General features: G+C 34.4%; 1 protein-coding gene across 5 annotated transcripts in view; it reads right to left on the reverse strand.

Annotated features, from left to right (window-relative positions):
- The window catches only part of LOC145279813 (uncharacterized), a 254,115-nt gene that overhangs the window by 136,954 nt on the left and 99,921 nt on the right, over nucleotides 1–17,240 (reverse strand). For 2 of the 5 annotated variants that reach the window (XM_080131180.1, XM_080131177.1), the window contains exon 1: nucleotides 7,481–7,619. The exons of the other annotated variants lie outside the window; for them this stretch is intronic. The gene's annotated coding sequence lies outside the window, so the exon portion shown is untranslated. Of the gene's footprint in view, nucleotides 1–7,480; nucleotides 7,620–17,240 lie in introns of those variants that run through there. 5 annotated transcript variants of the gene reach the window in all.

Here is a 17,240-nt window from a genome sequence, read left to right on the forward strand (position 1 = left end):
TGCCATAAGTCTTGGTTTCGGTTCTATTATAGCTGAAGGAACTCAAGTTATATATATATATATATATATATAATTTTTTTTTTTTTTTTTTTTTTTCATAAGTTTTGGTTTTGATTCAAGCTGGTGCACCCAAGTTATATGGATATATTTTTTTTATTTTTGAAATCACAACTTTATAACATATAAAAATCGATAGAACATTAACTCGATAATAATATATACACAATCTGCAAAAATTAAAATATCATATTTAAGTGTACTTTACGACTGGGCTATGCAGGGCGTCCCTGTTAGCTTAGAAAAATACTTTTGCAGTTTTAACAAAAGAGTTACAATAATATCAGAGTATCTCCATTTATGCTGAACATCTTTAGAATGCCAATATCAATATATATTGCATATGAATGAGTCTCCTGTGGAATTTCCACAGGTCTCGTTAGTTATTATTATTATTAATAGTAGTAATACTCCTAGATCTACTAGTAGTATTACTATTCTCTTATCAGTAAAGAGGCTTATTATTTTGCCATGTAATTTACATATGTAATTGTAGTGTGTACATATACAGGGTGTCTGTAAAGTTACTATACAGTCTTACAAGTTACTATACAGACACCCTGTAATATATTAGCAGTACAGTAAGATATTGTATTAAAATATTTATTTGTAACAAAAGATGCTTGATTAAATAAACCTGTAAAAAAAATAAATATTAACTATTAATACAAATATAATACAATAAAACAATAAGACTGTATAGTAACTTTACGGACACCCTGTATATGTAAGTAAATTAAATAGCCAAGCTGAAAAGAAAGTTACTTTTCCTCTAAATACTCAGAGACATTAAGAAATACTGGAGAGTGATTGAATTAAGATGGTGAGAGGGAGATAGAGAAATACATAAATAGCTCAGAGAGAGGCTTTTCAGTTAATTATAAAACAATTAAATATAATTTTTTTTTTCAAATATAACTCAAACTTTGAACTAATTTTCTGTCATTAAAATCTATAGGAAAAATGCTTTAAGGAACTCAAATGTTGATTAACTCACATTTATTATAACAGATTTGCATGAATCAAGTATTGGTGACTCCAGAAAAATTATCTTACCCTCCAAGAGGACTAAAAAAAAATGATACTTAAACTGGCAAAATTTGCTCTTTTCCACAAATATCTAAAATTAGTATTTTTTTCCTTCTAAATTCATCAAAATTGTGATTAATCATTGTTTACATTATTTGCGGACACAACTCATGCTTTCCACATTCAAGTAGTGGTGATCGCAAGGGGAGACAACTCTTGTTTATTAGTAATTGTCTGTATTTTTGAGATGAGGTGTTTTCATTGATTGAGATTGTCGGACTGACTTCCTCATCTTGGTTGTTATTGTCAGAACGTTTCGGCCGTTTTGCCCTCCGGCCTTCATCAGATGTTTTGTATCGAACTGGGGAACCGTTTGTTAGGAGTCTCGAACCCAACCCTTTATTATTATTACGGGGGTACCGTGTTCGGACTACACCGAAAAGCGGTAACTAAAGGGGAGACGGAAAAATCGGGTATAGCCAATCATGTCTGGATGGGACCATCGCCCCCTATGGGATGAAGTAAAAATAATAAACAGAGAAACCCACTGGAAAGTGAGAAAGCTTAAAGAAACAGCTCACATGCTCGGACATAACAACCTACTGAGCAAACCAAGCATAGAGCTGAATGCAATTTGGACACCTCTGATAGAGAGAGAAAACCTTGAATAACAACATAGGTTTAACATTAACAAAAACCAACTAAGAATTGTCCTAGTGACATATGGCCGAGTGGTCCTAGACGTTGTATTAAAGTTTACAGTTACCCAAAGGTGCTGAGTTCAATCCTGAACGAAGGCAGTGAAAAAGTAACATTCAAAACAGAGAATCAGCAACTATGTCCCAAACTATAACTCACGTAATAATAATAAAGGGTTGGGTTCGAGACAAACGGTTCCCCAGTTCGATACAAAACACCTGACGAAGGCCGGAGGCCGAAACGTTGTGACAATAACAACCAAGATGAGGAAGTCAGTCCGACAATCTCAATCAACTCTTGTTTATATTATTCAAATAGTAATGATTGCATGGGAAGAAGACCACTCATACATTACTTATTGAAGTAGCAGCGATCGCAGGGGAAGACAACTCATGCTTCAAAAACTCTTCACCTGATGAAAATACCCTCCCTCCTCCCCAAATTTAAAAAAAAAAAAAAAAAAATTGAAAATATTTATAATTATATGAAAATTCCCTTATTTTTTTTACTAATTCCACCAAAATTTGTGGTGATCAGTAATTTCTTACATATATGATGGATTGGTGACCTAAAAAATATTTTTTTTAATTTCTTTATTTATTTAATTTCTTTTTATTTTTGCTCACAGAGATGGGAGGCTCCAAAATGAACACAAAAAAATCGCAATTTTTTTGAAGATACCTAAAACTTACTTCATTAGATTTTGTTAGAGATTCACCAAAAACGGTTATTTACATGAATGCACTATTGGTGGTCTGTGTGATGTGGGATGCTGACATTCCTCAGGACAGAATGCAATGGTAGAGCACCATTGTTACCAAATTTCACATCCCAAGATTGTGAAAGCAATTAGCAGGCGGGCAAACACATGTCTCTCATACAAACAATTAGATTAATTTTTATTAAATGAGAATTTTTATGCATTATTGACTTTCAGTTTGGAATTTGGCCTGCCAATTCCATTTCCCTCTCGTTGATAATCGTTGTGTCACTCATATTTCTACTGTGCAAAGTCACTTATAAAAATAAATAAAGTTTCATTAAACAAGTAGTATTGTTTTGAATTGATCTATATCTTACACACACACACACACACACACAGATGTATGGAAAGATGACAGTGTTCTATGACAAAGACATACAGGCGTACCGATACATAAAAGACAACACCATTTGAGAAACTGTGTTCACCTGTGTTGTCCACAAGGATCAGGTTGTCAATTAATCCCCCCTCCATAATCACTAAATATAATTAATTTCTTCAAGGCTGGGACTGAGGAGACACCCTTTTTTTTCTTTTATTATTAAGGCACGATTGTATATCAAGGCCTAAAGGCCACTCAAGGATAAAGGTCAAATATGGATGGTGAGTCAACACCGTGATGATTAGTAATGATGACTGTGATTGGGCATAAGAATTTTATTATTTAAGGCACCTCGATGAAAATTTGTTTACACTGGACTTGACAATGATCATGATGTAATCAGCCGGGAAGCAACCCCATAGTAATGTGTTCCACAGACGAACCATCCTAGGAAAGAAACTTTGCTCATGAAACTATTGATAGTGGTGGTAGCTAGACGAGTTTTGTTGTGAATCTTATATAGAGAGATGAAAACCATAGATTGAAGCTCAGTCGAGCACCAATAATTTTTTTAGAAAGTAAACACTATATTTAATTATCAGCAGTAATGTGAATTATATTAAACCCTCACATTCATTTACGAAAATCAGTATCTTATAATTTAGAACAGCCAAAGTAAGCTATGTACAATCTAATCGCATTGACACACTGATTCTCATTAGATCAAAGTTAAGCAACGTTGAGCCTGGTCAGTATCAGATGGAGACCATCTGAAATTACTAATTACATATGAACTCCGTATTCCTTAGAAAGTTCTCTTCGGATGAAAGTCTGATACTTGTCCAAGAAGAATACCACATTAGGTATTACCGAAGGAATTATTATATAAAATGAACTAATTTTTCCTCCATCTCTCTTCTCTAATAATTCTAAACTAGAAGTGACAATAGGGATACCTCTGGTTTCATTTTACATCAGTCGATGTTCTCAAAAATCAAGGGGCCCCTTCCTGGGGCTAACACTCGATCTCTGTACTAGATGCATGGATATTCGAATATTGCATTAGTTTTCTTTTATCTCTCAAGCATCGTGTTAGTAAAGAAGTTAGAAATATTAATTTTCCTTGCACTTATTGACCAGTTAAATACGTTATAGTATATCTTTTTTGTGGACTCTTGGTCTTACTGGATTACAGGACAGGAATTCATCTGGTCTGGTGGAGTATCCAGCTTAGTATCGTTACTATAGGCAACATCACTTAGAGACGGTAGACCAATCCTCGTATAAACCAGTGTAGTCACACAAAGAGAATTTCATTTGAACTTCGAATACTATGTTATTTGGAATTTTTTTTTTTTTTTTTACATAGGCATCACCACTTATCAAGGCCAAGAGGCTACTCGAGGGTTAAAGAGTGTACAGTAGAAATTGGACATTATAGTAATCGTTAGTAAATGGAAATTCGGTAAATTTGTTAACAAGTGGAACAGCTAATCAAGAACTTGTTTACGTTAGACTTGAAGACAACCATATTGTAGTCAGCTGGAAAGCAGAAAAGCGGAAGACAATTCCACAGGTGTGCAGTTCTAAGAAATAAGCTTTGTTCATGGAATCTACATTTAGGTTTAGACACAGATAAAGAGTGGCGGGAATTATTAATAGTGTTTTCAGCTAAACGAGTGTTTCTTGTGAAAGTTTGGCGAGGTGGGACCATAGACTGAAGCTCAGTCGAACACTTTCCATGAAAATAACAATACAGCAGAGACAAACTCGCAAAATCTCTGCTGTGAGATAGAGATTGCAGGGAAGAGAAAAGGACATCTCCTATGAGGCTACAAAGTCTATTTTGAACTCTATCAAGGCAGGACAAGTCCTCTCTAGCAACTCCTGCCCAGATGTGGCAACAATATTCCATCCTTGGACGTACCTGACGCTTATATAGACAGAGAATTGCATCAGCAGTGAGATATCTACTGGATTGATAGAAGGATCCCACCATTTTTCCAGTGGCCTTGGCAACAAATTTGATGTACGAGTTCCATCTAAGATCAGGAGTAAAGGTCAAGCCCAGAAGCTTGTCAAAACTTGAGGCCTCCTCAAGACGAGAGCCATATTTATAAGAATATTTAGTTAGGATTTACTTGTAGGGGGGAAATATCCTCATACCAGGTTGTCTTGGCAAACTCCTGTAAAGAGAGACCTTAGACACTCAGGGATAGTTCTAGTAGACATTCAAGTTCTTTCTAGTAGGTATTCAATTCTCTCAAAAATAAGACTAGAATATAAGATTTATTTTATTTTATTAATTTTCTCCCTTTGAAAATTGTAGCGCTGGGTATGGTACAGCTAAACCAACTGTCAATATTGCTTTGCATTTTATTGAAACCAACTGAGAGCTCTTTTTAGTATCCTTGTTGTTAAGTGCAATTGTCTGGATCTCTTTTGCTCTTGGTTCATGAGGAATATTAGTTAGGTAGGACTAAGAATCGAGCATGAAATGTACATTCAAATAAATGATGCTTAGACAGGTTTACAATAAGAGCACTGGATAGAAAAATGATAGAGGGGGGGGGGACTGTTAAAAAGCCAGCATAAGAAGGAATGAAGAAAAAAAACAGTGAGAAAAGGAACAAGTGACCCCCCCCCACAAAAAAAAATTATAAGATATTGAGAATATACCTATTTACCTTGTCACTGCTGGTTTATCATTGTTAGACTTGGCTAGTGTTTAGGAGAACTGGATAAACGTACAAGATTATAGTTACCCGTGATCCTTTGAGTCACAACGATTATCACGTGTTGATTTCATTTGAAAATTCATAAACTGTGATATTTTTTTTTAAGGTAGTTTTGCAAGAAGAATATCAAAACCAATATAGCTTTCAAACTTTTTTTGGATAATACAAAAGTAAAGAGACTAATTATTTTTCTATTTAATTTACACACGTTTTCTTTTCTTTTTTTATTTTTTTATGTGTACAGACGCTATGTAAATTAAATAGCAACGCTAAACAAAGAGAGTCACTCTTTCTCGAAATGCTTATGGAAATATGTGGAGAATGGTGGAATCAACACGAGTGGACAAGGGCAAGAGAAATAGATAGTTCAGTGAGAGATGGGTTACTTGTCTAGTTAATTCTAAATTATGGATAATTTGAACAATTAAGAGAATTGTTTGTTTAAAAATTAACTCAATTTTGACTGAGATCAAATTGTAGTATCGGTAGAAAACCGTGGGTGGTCTATTATTTAGAAAGGGTTGGGATGGTCTTACTAACCAAATTTTTATTTTTGTTCTTTCACCACCCACCGCTTTATTTCAATGAAACTCTTGTATACATGCATATTTATGAGCAATAAAATTTCTAATCATTTGGGGATATCTCGTGTAGTACGGTCCCTAGTGTAAATGTGGTATTGTGGTAACTGAAACAATTCCAGTTAAGAGTAGGATATAGATATTTATAGTAATTGTTAATAAGGATGAGCAACAACGACTATTCTTCTCACTTTTGAATGGCCTTGTGCCTAATGTGTTGCTAATGTAAATTCTTATATAAATATTTCAAAGTGTATTATCTGTTCTGATACTACACTTCAACTATTCTGTCCTCAGTTAGTTAGAGAAATCTTTCTAGACTGAGGTAATTTTTACTTTTGTTCCAAACCAGAGCGCCTCTTTTGGGAGGAAACTGGATTCCCCCCCCCCCACATAAAAATTGTGTGTTCAAGTCTGTCCGCATGGTGAGGCAAGTAAATAGAAACTATCCCAGTGTATTTTAGCATGAATATTTTGTGTGATTATTAGGGATGTGACAACAGCATATTCTTTTCATTCTTTTGACTCTCGAGTATATATCCGATGCAGTTAAACACAGTTAATCAACCGAAAACCACATCAGTCTATATAAAAACATAAGATATTAACGGATATATACTCAAGAGTCAAAACAATGAAAAGAATATTCTGCTGTCACAGCCCTAGTGATTATACATAACTATTTTGTTTAGTGTTATTTGTAATTTTATTTTCATTATATATATATATATATATATATATATATATATATATATATATATATAAAGCATTTTGCGTGATTATACAATAAAGGAAAAAAAAAAGCCCCAATGAAAGAAATGTTCATTGACTTGGCTTTGGCTAATAACAGACTAGAGCCTTCCAGAACAAATTTTGATTTTCATAAATAAATGATTATTGGGAAGACATGGATCCACACTTTCCTTAAAGTGTAGGAAAATGTTGGTGCAGGGTTTTGTTATTTATTACTACCATGGAATTTCTTCTATTCACATGAGTATCCCTATTTTGCTTTCTATATTCCAATGTTTCAGCTGCAGTATGATCGAATATGAGTAATAAAAAAAAAACAAAAAAAAACAATTTCTCATCTCAAACATTCTGTATCATTATAACCCGATAAGACCCACTCCAGGATAATTAGAGAAAAAGTAGGGACTACAGGGCAACTCTCATTGCTACAATGAAGCCTTTAAAGGGTAATGTGTGTCCTTGAAGGGGTCATTAGAACAAAATCATGGGAACAAAATAAATCCAAAATTGAATTAAAAAAAAGAAAAAAAAAACTCACCTGTTTTGACCGATTGACCAGGATTTTAGAGTGAACCCAGAGAGTAAGAGAGGCATTTGCAATGGCCAACTCGACTAAAAGAGCATGATCTGCACGGTGGGACGGACAAGTCATCGCAAGTCAAACAGAGAGAACAAACGGAGAGAGAAAGAGAGAGAAATAGACAGACAAACAGAAAGAGAGAAGAGAGAGAGAGTGAGAGTTAAAAAGAAGGCGGGGTACAGTCAGAGATTGACCAATGCTATGACAACATTAAATAACCTGCAAGAATACTTGCATCTCAACCACTTTCGGTTCTGTTGGGCTCATTACGAACCAGCTAATAGAAAACGAGCTAGCTCGTTTTGCATCGTTTCAAAAGGCCCAAGTTGACAAATTTGGTTTCCACCCTTTTATTCTTAGTAGCAAGAGATCGAGTAGGATGAAGACGTTAATAATACGTCATAGGCTTATACAGATCTTAGATGCATATCTACATTTAGGTTTTTTTTTATTATTATTTTGTTTTTAATCCCTAAGTATATATGTTAATGAGACAATTAGTTTTGCTTAAATAGAAAATAAATTAACTAATAACAGTTCAAATTACAATCAGGTCTAATGAGCAAAGGATAATGTAATGTCAACTGTGATATTTCTGGCAGCCATTATTCAATTCTCGAAAAGAATGTGAACCAATAATTAGTTCAAGTAGTAATAGGAATTCAAATGCTAATATAAATTCTTAGTCTAAGACAGTCATTGGCAGCAACTTTCGAAAATTCTTCCTTCCTTTCCGAATCGATCTTACTTAGCATCTATATATTAACACTGTATATAAGATAAATTCAAAGTTATTTTTCTGAAGTTTCTGAATTTTTTAGATGACGATTGATAATTTGTATTATTCAGACTGCTGTTCTCATTAGTGCATTTTTTTTTTTTTTTTTTTTTTGCGGACTGTTATCCTCATCTTTATAGTTGTTTTACTTCATCACGTTTCAGCCAACTCATCCCCTGGCCTTCTTCAGGTGATTAAGCGTGACGGGATAGAAATGCCAAGTCTTGCAACTAATCCCAGCAATTACTGTCTTCCATGGTTGTTGTCTCAACGTTTTGGCCAACAAATCCACTGGCATGGCACAGTGGATAGAGGCGTTGAGTCTGTACGGTTCCAGGTGAGTATTGTCTGAAGATAGCAGTTTCAATTCTACCCAAGCAGGCCAGAGGATTAATCAACCAAAACGTGGTAGACAACAACTATGGAAGGCAGTAATTACTGAGGATAAGTTAAATAATTTTACCAAGAATTCTTCATAAGTTTTGGTTTCGATTATAGCTGAAGGAACTTAAGTTATATATACATATATATATTTTTTTCATAAGTTTTGGTTCAAGCTGATGCACCCAAGTCATATGGATATATTTTTTTTATTTTTGAAATCGGAACTTTATAATATATAAAAATCGATAGAACATTAACTCTATAATAATATATACAAACTCTAGAAGAATTAAGATATGTTTAAGTGTACTTTACAACCGGGCTATGCCGGGCGTCCCTGCTAGCTTAGATAAATAATCTTGCAGTTTTAACAAAAAAGCTACAATAATATCAGAGTGTCTCCATTTACACTGAACATCTACAGAATACCAACATCAATATATTACATACTAAGGAGTCCCCTGTGGAATTTCTACATGTCCCGCTAGTTATGGCTATTGTGTTTAATAAAAAAAACACTAACGTGCAAAATTATTGAACTATTCCATTGTCCTAATTCCTCTTGCAAAGATTAAGCTAAAAGATTCCCTTGGCACATTATATATATATTAGTAAGTTCTAAAATATATATGGCAATTAAGCTACACAGAATATTCCACGCTAGGATTCATCAGGCTCATATATATATATATATATATATATATATATATATATATATATATATATATACTAATATTAATACCAACGGAACTGGTGTAAATTAGACAGTATTTTAATTCGAACAATGTTTATGAGATGGCATTGCATATTTTTTAATATATACTTCAAAGAAGGGAAATATTTTTTGTTTTTAAATTATTGATAACATGAGCTTCCGTTTTTACAAACTCCTATCCTTCTCTCCTCGTTCATCTTTTTTTTATCCTTTCTTTCCTCCTCACTCCCTTAGCATTCCTTCCTCTTCTCTTTCTACCACTATCCTTTCCTTCTACTCAACCTCCTTTTACCAACTTGACAAAATATAGATGACCAAGTTTAAAAGACTAAGTTGTGTTCCACTATTGTAGATATAAATTTGAAAGACAAAGTTGGGTCACTGTTGAATATAGACGTAATTCAACAATCTTTTTTTGTTTTTAATAGAAGTTTCTCTTACATTTAACATTACGTCCCCAAAATGTGTCACATAATTTATGTCTACGGCGAGTTTGAGTTGAAAGAGGCTGCTAAATAGTATGAGAAAAGATAATTAAATTAAAGGAGTTAATTATCCTTATCTCATTTATCTAAGAGTCATTAAGTTAAAAGCATTACCAATCTTTTAATAAAATTGCGGAATTTTATACTATTACCAAATTTGTTATCCATGACTGATTTTGTTGTCTCCCTTTGTCTCCAATCAAGTGCCACCAGGGGCAGACCACCCACACTGCCTCACTCATCTACGTCATAATGTAGTATTTATGACACATCATTGCTTTTCTATATATTTTTATTTTTTTCATTTAAAATTTAAAAAAGATGCAGAAAATATGAAATTTGATTACAAAAAAAAAAAAAACAATAAAAAATAAAAAAGTATTAGTTTTTTGGGGTTTTTTTTTTTTTACATAAAAGCATATTCACAATTACCAAAAATCTGAACACGTTTATGACTCAGAAAAAATAAACAAACGGAAAAAAGGAGTCAAGCATTTTCAATATTAAAAAAAATAAAAATAAAATAAATAAAATAGAATAAAAAGACAATTAAAAATGAAAGAAAGAGGAACTTTGATAACAATGCTACCCCCCCCCCCACAATCAAATCATAAATGAAAGCCTGAAGCTGGATTTATAGAGCTGTGATACACTTTTTAAAAAATAACACATTCTATGGATCGTTGTAGGATTAATAGTGCTCAAAAGAAAAAGCAAAAATAATATAATGGAAAAAGACATGTCTTCCATTCAATGATAAACAATTTGAAGGGTTAGCATCATTAGGCTGCCAAAATTCATACTAAAATTTTCCACAAAGATGCGTGGCATAATGGACAAAATGATAACTTATCTGCAAAGAGTTTAATAGCAGTTGATAAAACCGCGTTGTGATTGATAGGAGTTTAGGTGGCAGGTTCAGTCTTTCACTGTTGATTGTGGTTGGATTATTACTTAAATAGCCAGTACTTAACAGGTGCTTGGCTTCCAAAGCAACTTTTTTCTATTGGTTAAGTTCGTTTTCGGCAACCAAGAGAAACTGAGTATTTTGTAAAAAATTAACCAATTGGAATTTAGTATTCATATAAATTATTTTTCTGTTGCGGCTGCTTGATAGAGTTCCACAAAAAACAAAATGGAAAATTTTTTAAACTGATTAATCTTTTAAATTTAACAGACTAAATGACGCTATGTGTTGGAAATTGTACACGGGAATGCAAGCCTTATTAGTTGAGGCGCTGAATGCCATGTTTTCTTTTCAGGTCTTTGATTGGACCACTAGGAAACTTCCTGCGTGCGCAGTTTTAAAACTCACAGACATTTTTGCCCTCTTTGCAAAAATCCCTGCTAGGCTGTAGACGCTAAATAAAGTATCTCCCTAAAAGGCACAGCCTCGAGGTCAACCATGCTTGGAGTACCATCTCTCTTTTTTTCCTTTAACCAAGAATTTATTTCTATTGTGATAGATATTTTTTAGACGAATATCGTCTTTCCTAGAACTAAAATAGTTCAACTCTGTTAATGGAGTTTTATTCTTCCAGATACTATAAATAAATGGTTTCTGTTCCCTTTTACTAGCTTCTCCGAAGAGAAGCAATTTAACACTTCAAAAAAACTACCAGACTCTCAGAGACACGAGAAATGGGCATATTTTTCGCAATCCTACCTTAGAAGATTGAAATTCATCACCTCAGGTAAGGCTTGCTTTTATTCCGTTGTCCTTTTTTCAGCACTCTGCCGAGTTCTAAAGCGTGTGAGGAAATTAATTCTCATACGTGGACATTAACAGCCAAAAGGCGGAAATATCAAGAATTCCGAAGGAAGAGAAAGTAGACAAAGATATTATTTAGTTCCTGATCGAAGTAAGACAAGAAAAAAAGAGGTCTATGATTTTTAAAACAAACAAAAAAATCATATCATTTATGTAGAATACTTGGCCTTCGGGACAAGATCAAAGTGTAGTATCTGTTCTTCAGATGCGCACTTCTATTTCTTGTTCTCTTTCGGTGAAGGAGAAATCCTTCACGACTGAGACAATTTTTAGTTTTGTACCTTTTTTCCACGTTAAAAAACGACCCTGGTGTCTAACTCTGTCCCGTGGGGAGGCATAGTAAATAGGTACTACTATTAAAAGTAGAAAATTTAAAACTAACAAATTTAAAGTTACTGATGGTTCAAAAAGACAACCTTTTAAGGTGATATCCTTAAGCAATCTGTATTTTTTTATCTCTAAAATTAAATTTAAAACATTGAGATCTGGACGCTTGTCTTGATTGTCAAGACTGATCATGTAAACAGTGATTGTATTGGTATAGGATGTAGCAGCAGCGGCGAATGTTGCTTTTAAGATTTGATTAGTTGTTTTATGGTATATAAAACCTTTTTTGGGTTATTTAATGCCAAATCCAGTCATTTTGGTAAAAGTTTCTCTGCTTCAAATTCTTTATATCTTCAAATATTTATACATGGTGTTTGGTTTGGCTGTTTTGTTTTACAGCATATCAATCTTTTTCGGGTTAATTAACGCCGAATCCGGTTATTTTGGCAAAAGTTTTTATGCTTCAAGTTCTTTACATCTTTAAATATTCATTCATGGCATTAGTTTGGTGTTTTTGTAGAGGAAAACGTTATTTTAGACTTTGCAAAATAGGATTGAGTTTTACAAAGAGAGACAATAAAATCAATAGCATCAAAATTTTGTGCATTTTAGGTCAGGTCGCAGGTACCTTCAAACACCATAATCTGCTAGCACAGGACGCGATTGGACTAACTTAGTAGTTTCTTTCAATTAACCGTAAGCACAAAAATATTCACTGAATTCCAACACGTAATATAAAAACCCAAACATACAGCTTTCTTATTTCCAGTCACAATGAAGACACAGAAAATAGCTTTGGCACTCTGGACAGAGGGTATAGTGGCAGACACAAGAGACACAAACTACTGCATGCATAATGGCAGTATATCTGAATACATGTATAAGTTCATATATACATTAACAAAACTAAGGCAAACTAATATACACACATCTACAATGATTACTCAATTTACACACAAACTAGCACGGCAACAGTTGAAATTGACATGTTTGCTCAACTCAAAATAGTAAGATCCTTCTACCGCTGCAGAAGATATCTTACTGCTGATGCAATTCTCTATCTATATAAAAACCAAGTACGTCCAAGGATGGAGTACTGCTGCCACATCTGGGCAGGAGCTGCTAAAAATAGCCTATCCTGCCTTGACAGAGTACGAAATAGACTTTGTGGCCTAGTGGGGGATGCCCTTTTCTCTTCCCTGCAACCTCTCTCTCACAGGAGACGTTGTGAGCCTGTCTTTATTTTATTAGTTCCATGGCAAGTGCTCGTCTGAGCTCCAATCTCACCCACCCCCTTCGCCAATCTTTCGCAAAAAACACCCGTCTAGCTGAAACCACTGTCAATAATTTTCCCCATTCTTTATCTGTGCCTAAATCAAAACGTAGATTCCATGAACAAAGCTTCTTTCTTAGAAGTGCACGCCCGTGGAATTCTCTTCCGTTTGCCTGTTTCCCACCTGACTACAACTTGGATGTCTTCAAGTCCAATATAAACAAATTCCTGATAAACCGCCCCCTTAAGTATCAAATCTTCATTACTAACGATTACTACGATATTATCCCATTGACTACTGTACACATAATAACCCTTATCCCCGAGTGGCTTCCAGGCTTTGATAAGGGTAACTCCCATGTAAAAAAAAAAAAAAAAAAAAAAAAAACTCTTTACATGTTAAGCAATTTTTTCATTGGAATAATACTTTGTAGTGAATAAGATGGGAAATATCCAAACTTTGTTATTTTTTTAATATAGCCTTTTCTCTACACCGGATATGAAAAAACAACCTCAGTGTGATCTTCATAAAAAAATTGGCATTAAAGGATTTTATAAAACCAGAAAAACAAATTGAAACATCAATCGTAACTAATTAGTATAAACTTAACGGAACATTCTTCATTTAACAAATTATACCCACATAATTTATGCTTAAGATGATAAGATTACATTATGTAATGTTACCTATTTTGTGCAGAAAAAAAATAAGGTATTATTGCAGATTAACATTCCCCCGCCCCTACAAAACAAAAGAGATTCTACTTTTTTTTTTTAAGAATAAATCTGAATATCCAATAAAACTTAGAGGAAAGAAAACAAAAAAAAAAAACAGATAATAAATAAAATTATTTTAGAACTCAGGGATTAGTTTTGCATATAAATTTAACATAAAATGATCCCTAATTTCCAAGCCATTCTAGCGTTTTAGGAAATTTATTTTTAGTGAGAGGTGGCAACTTTTTTTTACGTGATTACGTGTGGTTTTATGACATACCCAGCTATAGTTGGGGTTAGTGTCAAAAAGAAAAATGTAATTAACAACCATGAAAATGGATCGGGAATGGAGAATCATTTTACGTTAAATTTATATGCAAAACTGATCCCCAGCTTAAAATTCTAAGGTGTTGTTTGTTTGTATTTTTATTGTTTTCTTTAAAGTTTTTTCGTTCCACTAATGCTTCTAAGGTGTTTATACATAATTGCCTAAAAACAAGTAGAGTCTCATTAGAGGGTGTATTTAACTAATGGTATCAATCTACAAATTTACAAGAAAAAAAAAACAGTGCTATTTGATTGAACAGTGTCTGTAAACAAGAACTCTCCATTTGCAAAATAGACAGGAGAATAATAGAAAAAAAATGGACACAACTGCGACTCAACTTACAGCAATTGAAACAATCAATAAGTCTGCCTTGTACATAGATACACAGATAAGGATCATATTATAATCCCGTTTACCACATGACTAGATGAAGAGTGGAGAGTAGAAGTCAAAAGTCTGCTATTTTTGCAAAAGTCAGAGTCACAAATTTTAAAGCGTCTTTTTTAGTTGCCTAAAGTAAGAAGTCAATAATTTCTCCAGAATTCAACAGTTGAGGGTTGCGTTTCTATTGAAAAATTGTTTTGGAAGTTGTGTTTTATGAAAAGAAAATGAGTGGGGAAAGTCGCATTTTTAATAAAAATAAAAATCATCAAAAAGAAAAACCCATTAACAAGAAAAAACATTAAAAAGAACAACCCATTAAAAAGAAAAACAATTAAGAAAAAATTAAAAAGAAAAAATTAAAAAGTCAAAACAATAAAAGAAAAGAATTTTTTTTTAAATTACGAGGGGCGTGCAATAAGTAATGTCCCTGACCCACTTCCAGTTGTCTGATCTAGCTGAAATTTTGCATGTGCAATGATTTATATCTCTACGGGTTATGTGGCAAATTACAGCTCTGAACTAATTGTGGTTTCTGTTTTACAGGTGTTTGAACGGAGTCAGGTGTGAAATGGAGCTGATTGAATGTCGAGCAGTGATCCCGTTTTTTGTATTTGAAAGGACGCACACCACAGGAGACTTTTGATGAAATGAAAGAAACTTATGATGATAATGCGCAATCATATGACCTTGTAAAACGCTGGCATCGTGAATTCAAACATGGCCGGAAGTCTGTGGAAACAGTTTCCAGACCTGGTCGCCCCCCCTCTCCTTCTGCCATTGATGAGGCATCTGTCCGTCAAGTTGAGGCTACCATTTCGGAAGATCGGCGCATTACTATTCGCCAAATAGCCCAAGATATCAAGATTAGTACAGGGTCTGTGGAAACTATCATTCATGACCATTTGCATATTCATAAGGTGTCTGCCAGATGAATTCCGAGGTTGCTCACACCATTCCAGAAGCGAGAATGCGTTGAGTGCTCGAGGATGAATTTGGAGATGTGCCAAAAAGATGAGTTAAAGTTTTTCAAAAGACTGATTACACAGGATGAGACCTGGGTCCATCACTATGATCCAGAGACCAAAGCCCAGTCAATGCAGTGGAAGCACTTGGACTCACCACCTCCAAAGAAGGCAAGGGTGCAGCCCTCCGCTGGCAAGGTCATGCTCACAGTCTTCTGGGAGCAGGACAGAGTAGTGATGACAGATTTCCTGGTAACGGGTACCACAATTACAGGAGCCTATTATGCTTCACTTTTGAGGAAATTAAGGGAAGCTATCAAAATCAAGAGGCGGGGCAAGATCAGCAAAGGTACCCTCCTCCTGCAGGACAATGCACCGGTCCACAACTCACATGTCGCCAGATCAGAAGCATGGGCGTGTGGTTATGAAATCCTCCCCATCCTCCCTACTCTCCTGACCTTGCACCCTCTTACTTTCACCTCTTCCCAGCCATGAAGTTGTTTTTGAAAGGAAAACGTTTCTCCAGATGATGCAGCCTTGATTTCTGAAGTCATGTCGTGGTTGGAGGACCAACCTGGGGTGTTCTACAAAAACGGTCTCCAGAGCTGAATCAAACGATGGGAGAAATGCATAACTCTGGGTGGTTCCTATGTAGAGAAAGGCTAATAACTGTGCCAAGTTTCGTTGCTCTACTGCTATGGGAAGTGAGGTAACGGGCATTACTTATTGCACACCCCTCATATATAAAAAAAAACTAAAAAAATTTAAAGACGAACTTATTATTATGAGGTTTTTCTTTTTTTTTTTCTTTAAAGATGTTGGGTGTCACGCTTTCATTTTAAAAAATTACAAAGTAAATGAAAGAAAACAAGATGAAATGTCACGTTTTTATTTACAAAAGGAGATAGGGAATCACATTTTTACCTTATATAAATAGGGATTTTGTCTCTGTCATTCATAATATTTTTAAAAGCAATACGTTACGGAATTTGTCTTATTTCAAAACATCAGAGATCTTGTGATACTATCGGCATCCCCAACCAAATGTTAGGAAGTAGAGGAGAAAGAAAAAACAACATGAAATAAAAAAGGTTCATCAACAGCACAATGGAGAGGAAGTTGTTACACAAAGAAAGTTAAACAAGGTTGTTAATCAAGGTGTGACATTAATTTGGGACAAAGGACCAAACAATGATGGTCAGTGTGTTTGGGTTTGGTTTTCGGTCAATTTTGGGGGGTGATTAGTTTTGTAGGTCTTGAGGTTGCGACAGTTGAGGACAGTTTGGAGTTCGACACAGTCAAATGCAGATTGTGGCTTGAATCAGATCAAGAGAGGTTTAGGGGGTCGATAGTGTCACACACACAGTTACACACACACACACACACACACTGCAACTGATATTTGCAGAATGTGTCAGAGCTTGAGTTTTTTTCATTATATTTTTAATTTTGAACTTGTCTCCCCCCCCTCTTCAGCAGCTGCCAATATGAGAAACGATGACATGGCCAGAAGAGGGTCGATGATCATTGTTGAGTGGGTTTCACATGGTTTTATCACAATCTTAACAATTCTTAAAAATGGAGAATATTGCAT

This window comes from Euprymna scolopes, chromosome 7, assembly GCF_053919585.1.
Source record: "Euprymna scolopes isolate OS-2025 chromosome 7, ASM5391958v1, whole genome shotgun sequence".
Lineage (NCBI taxonomy): Eukaryota > Metazoa > Mollusca > Cephalopoda > Sepiida > Sepiolidae > Euprymna > Euprymna scolopes.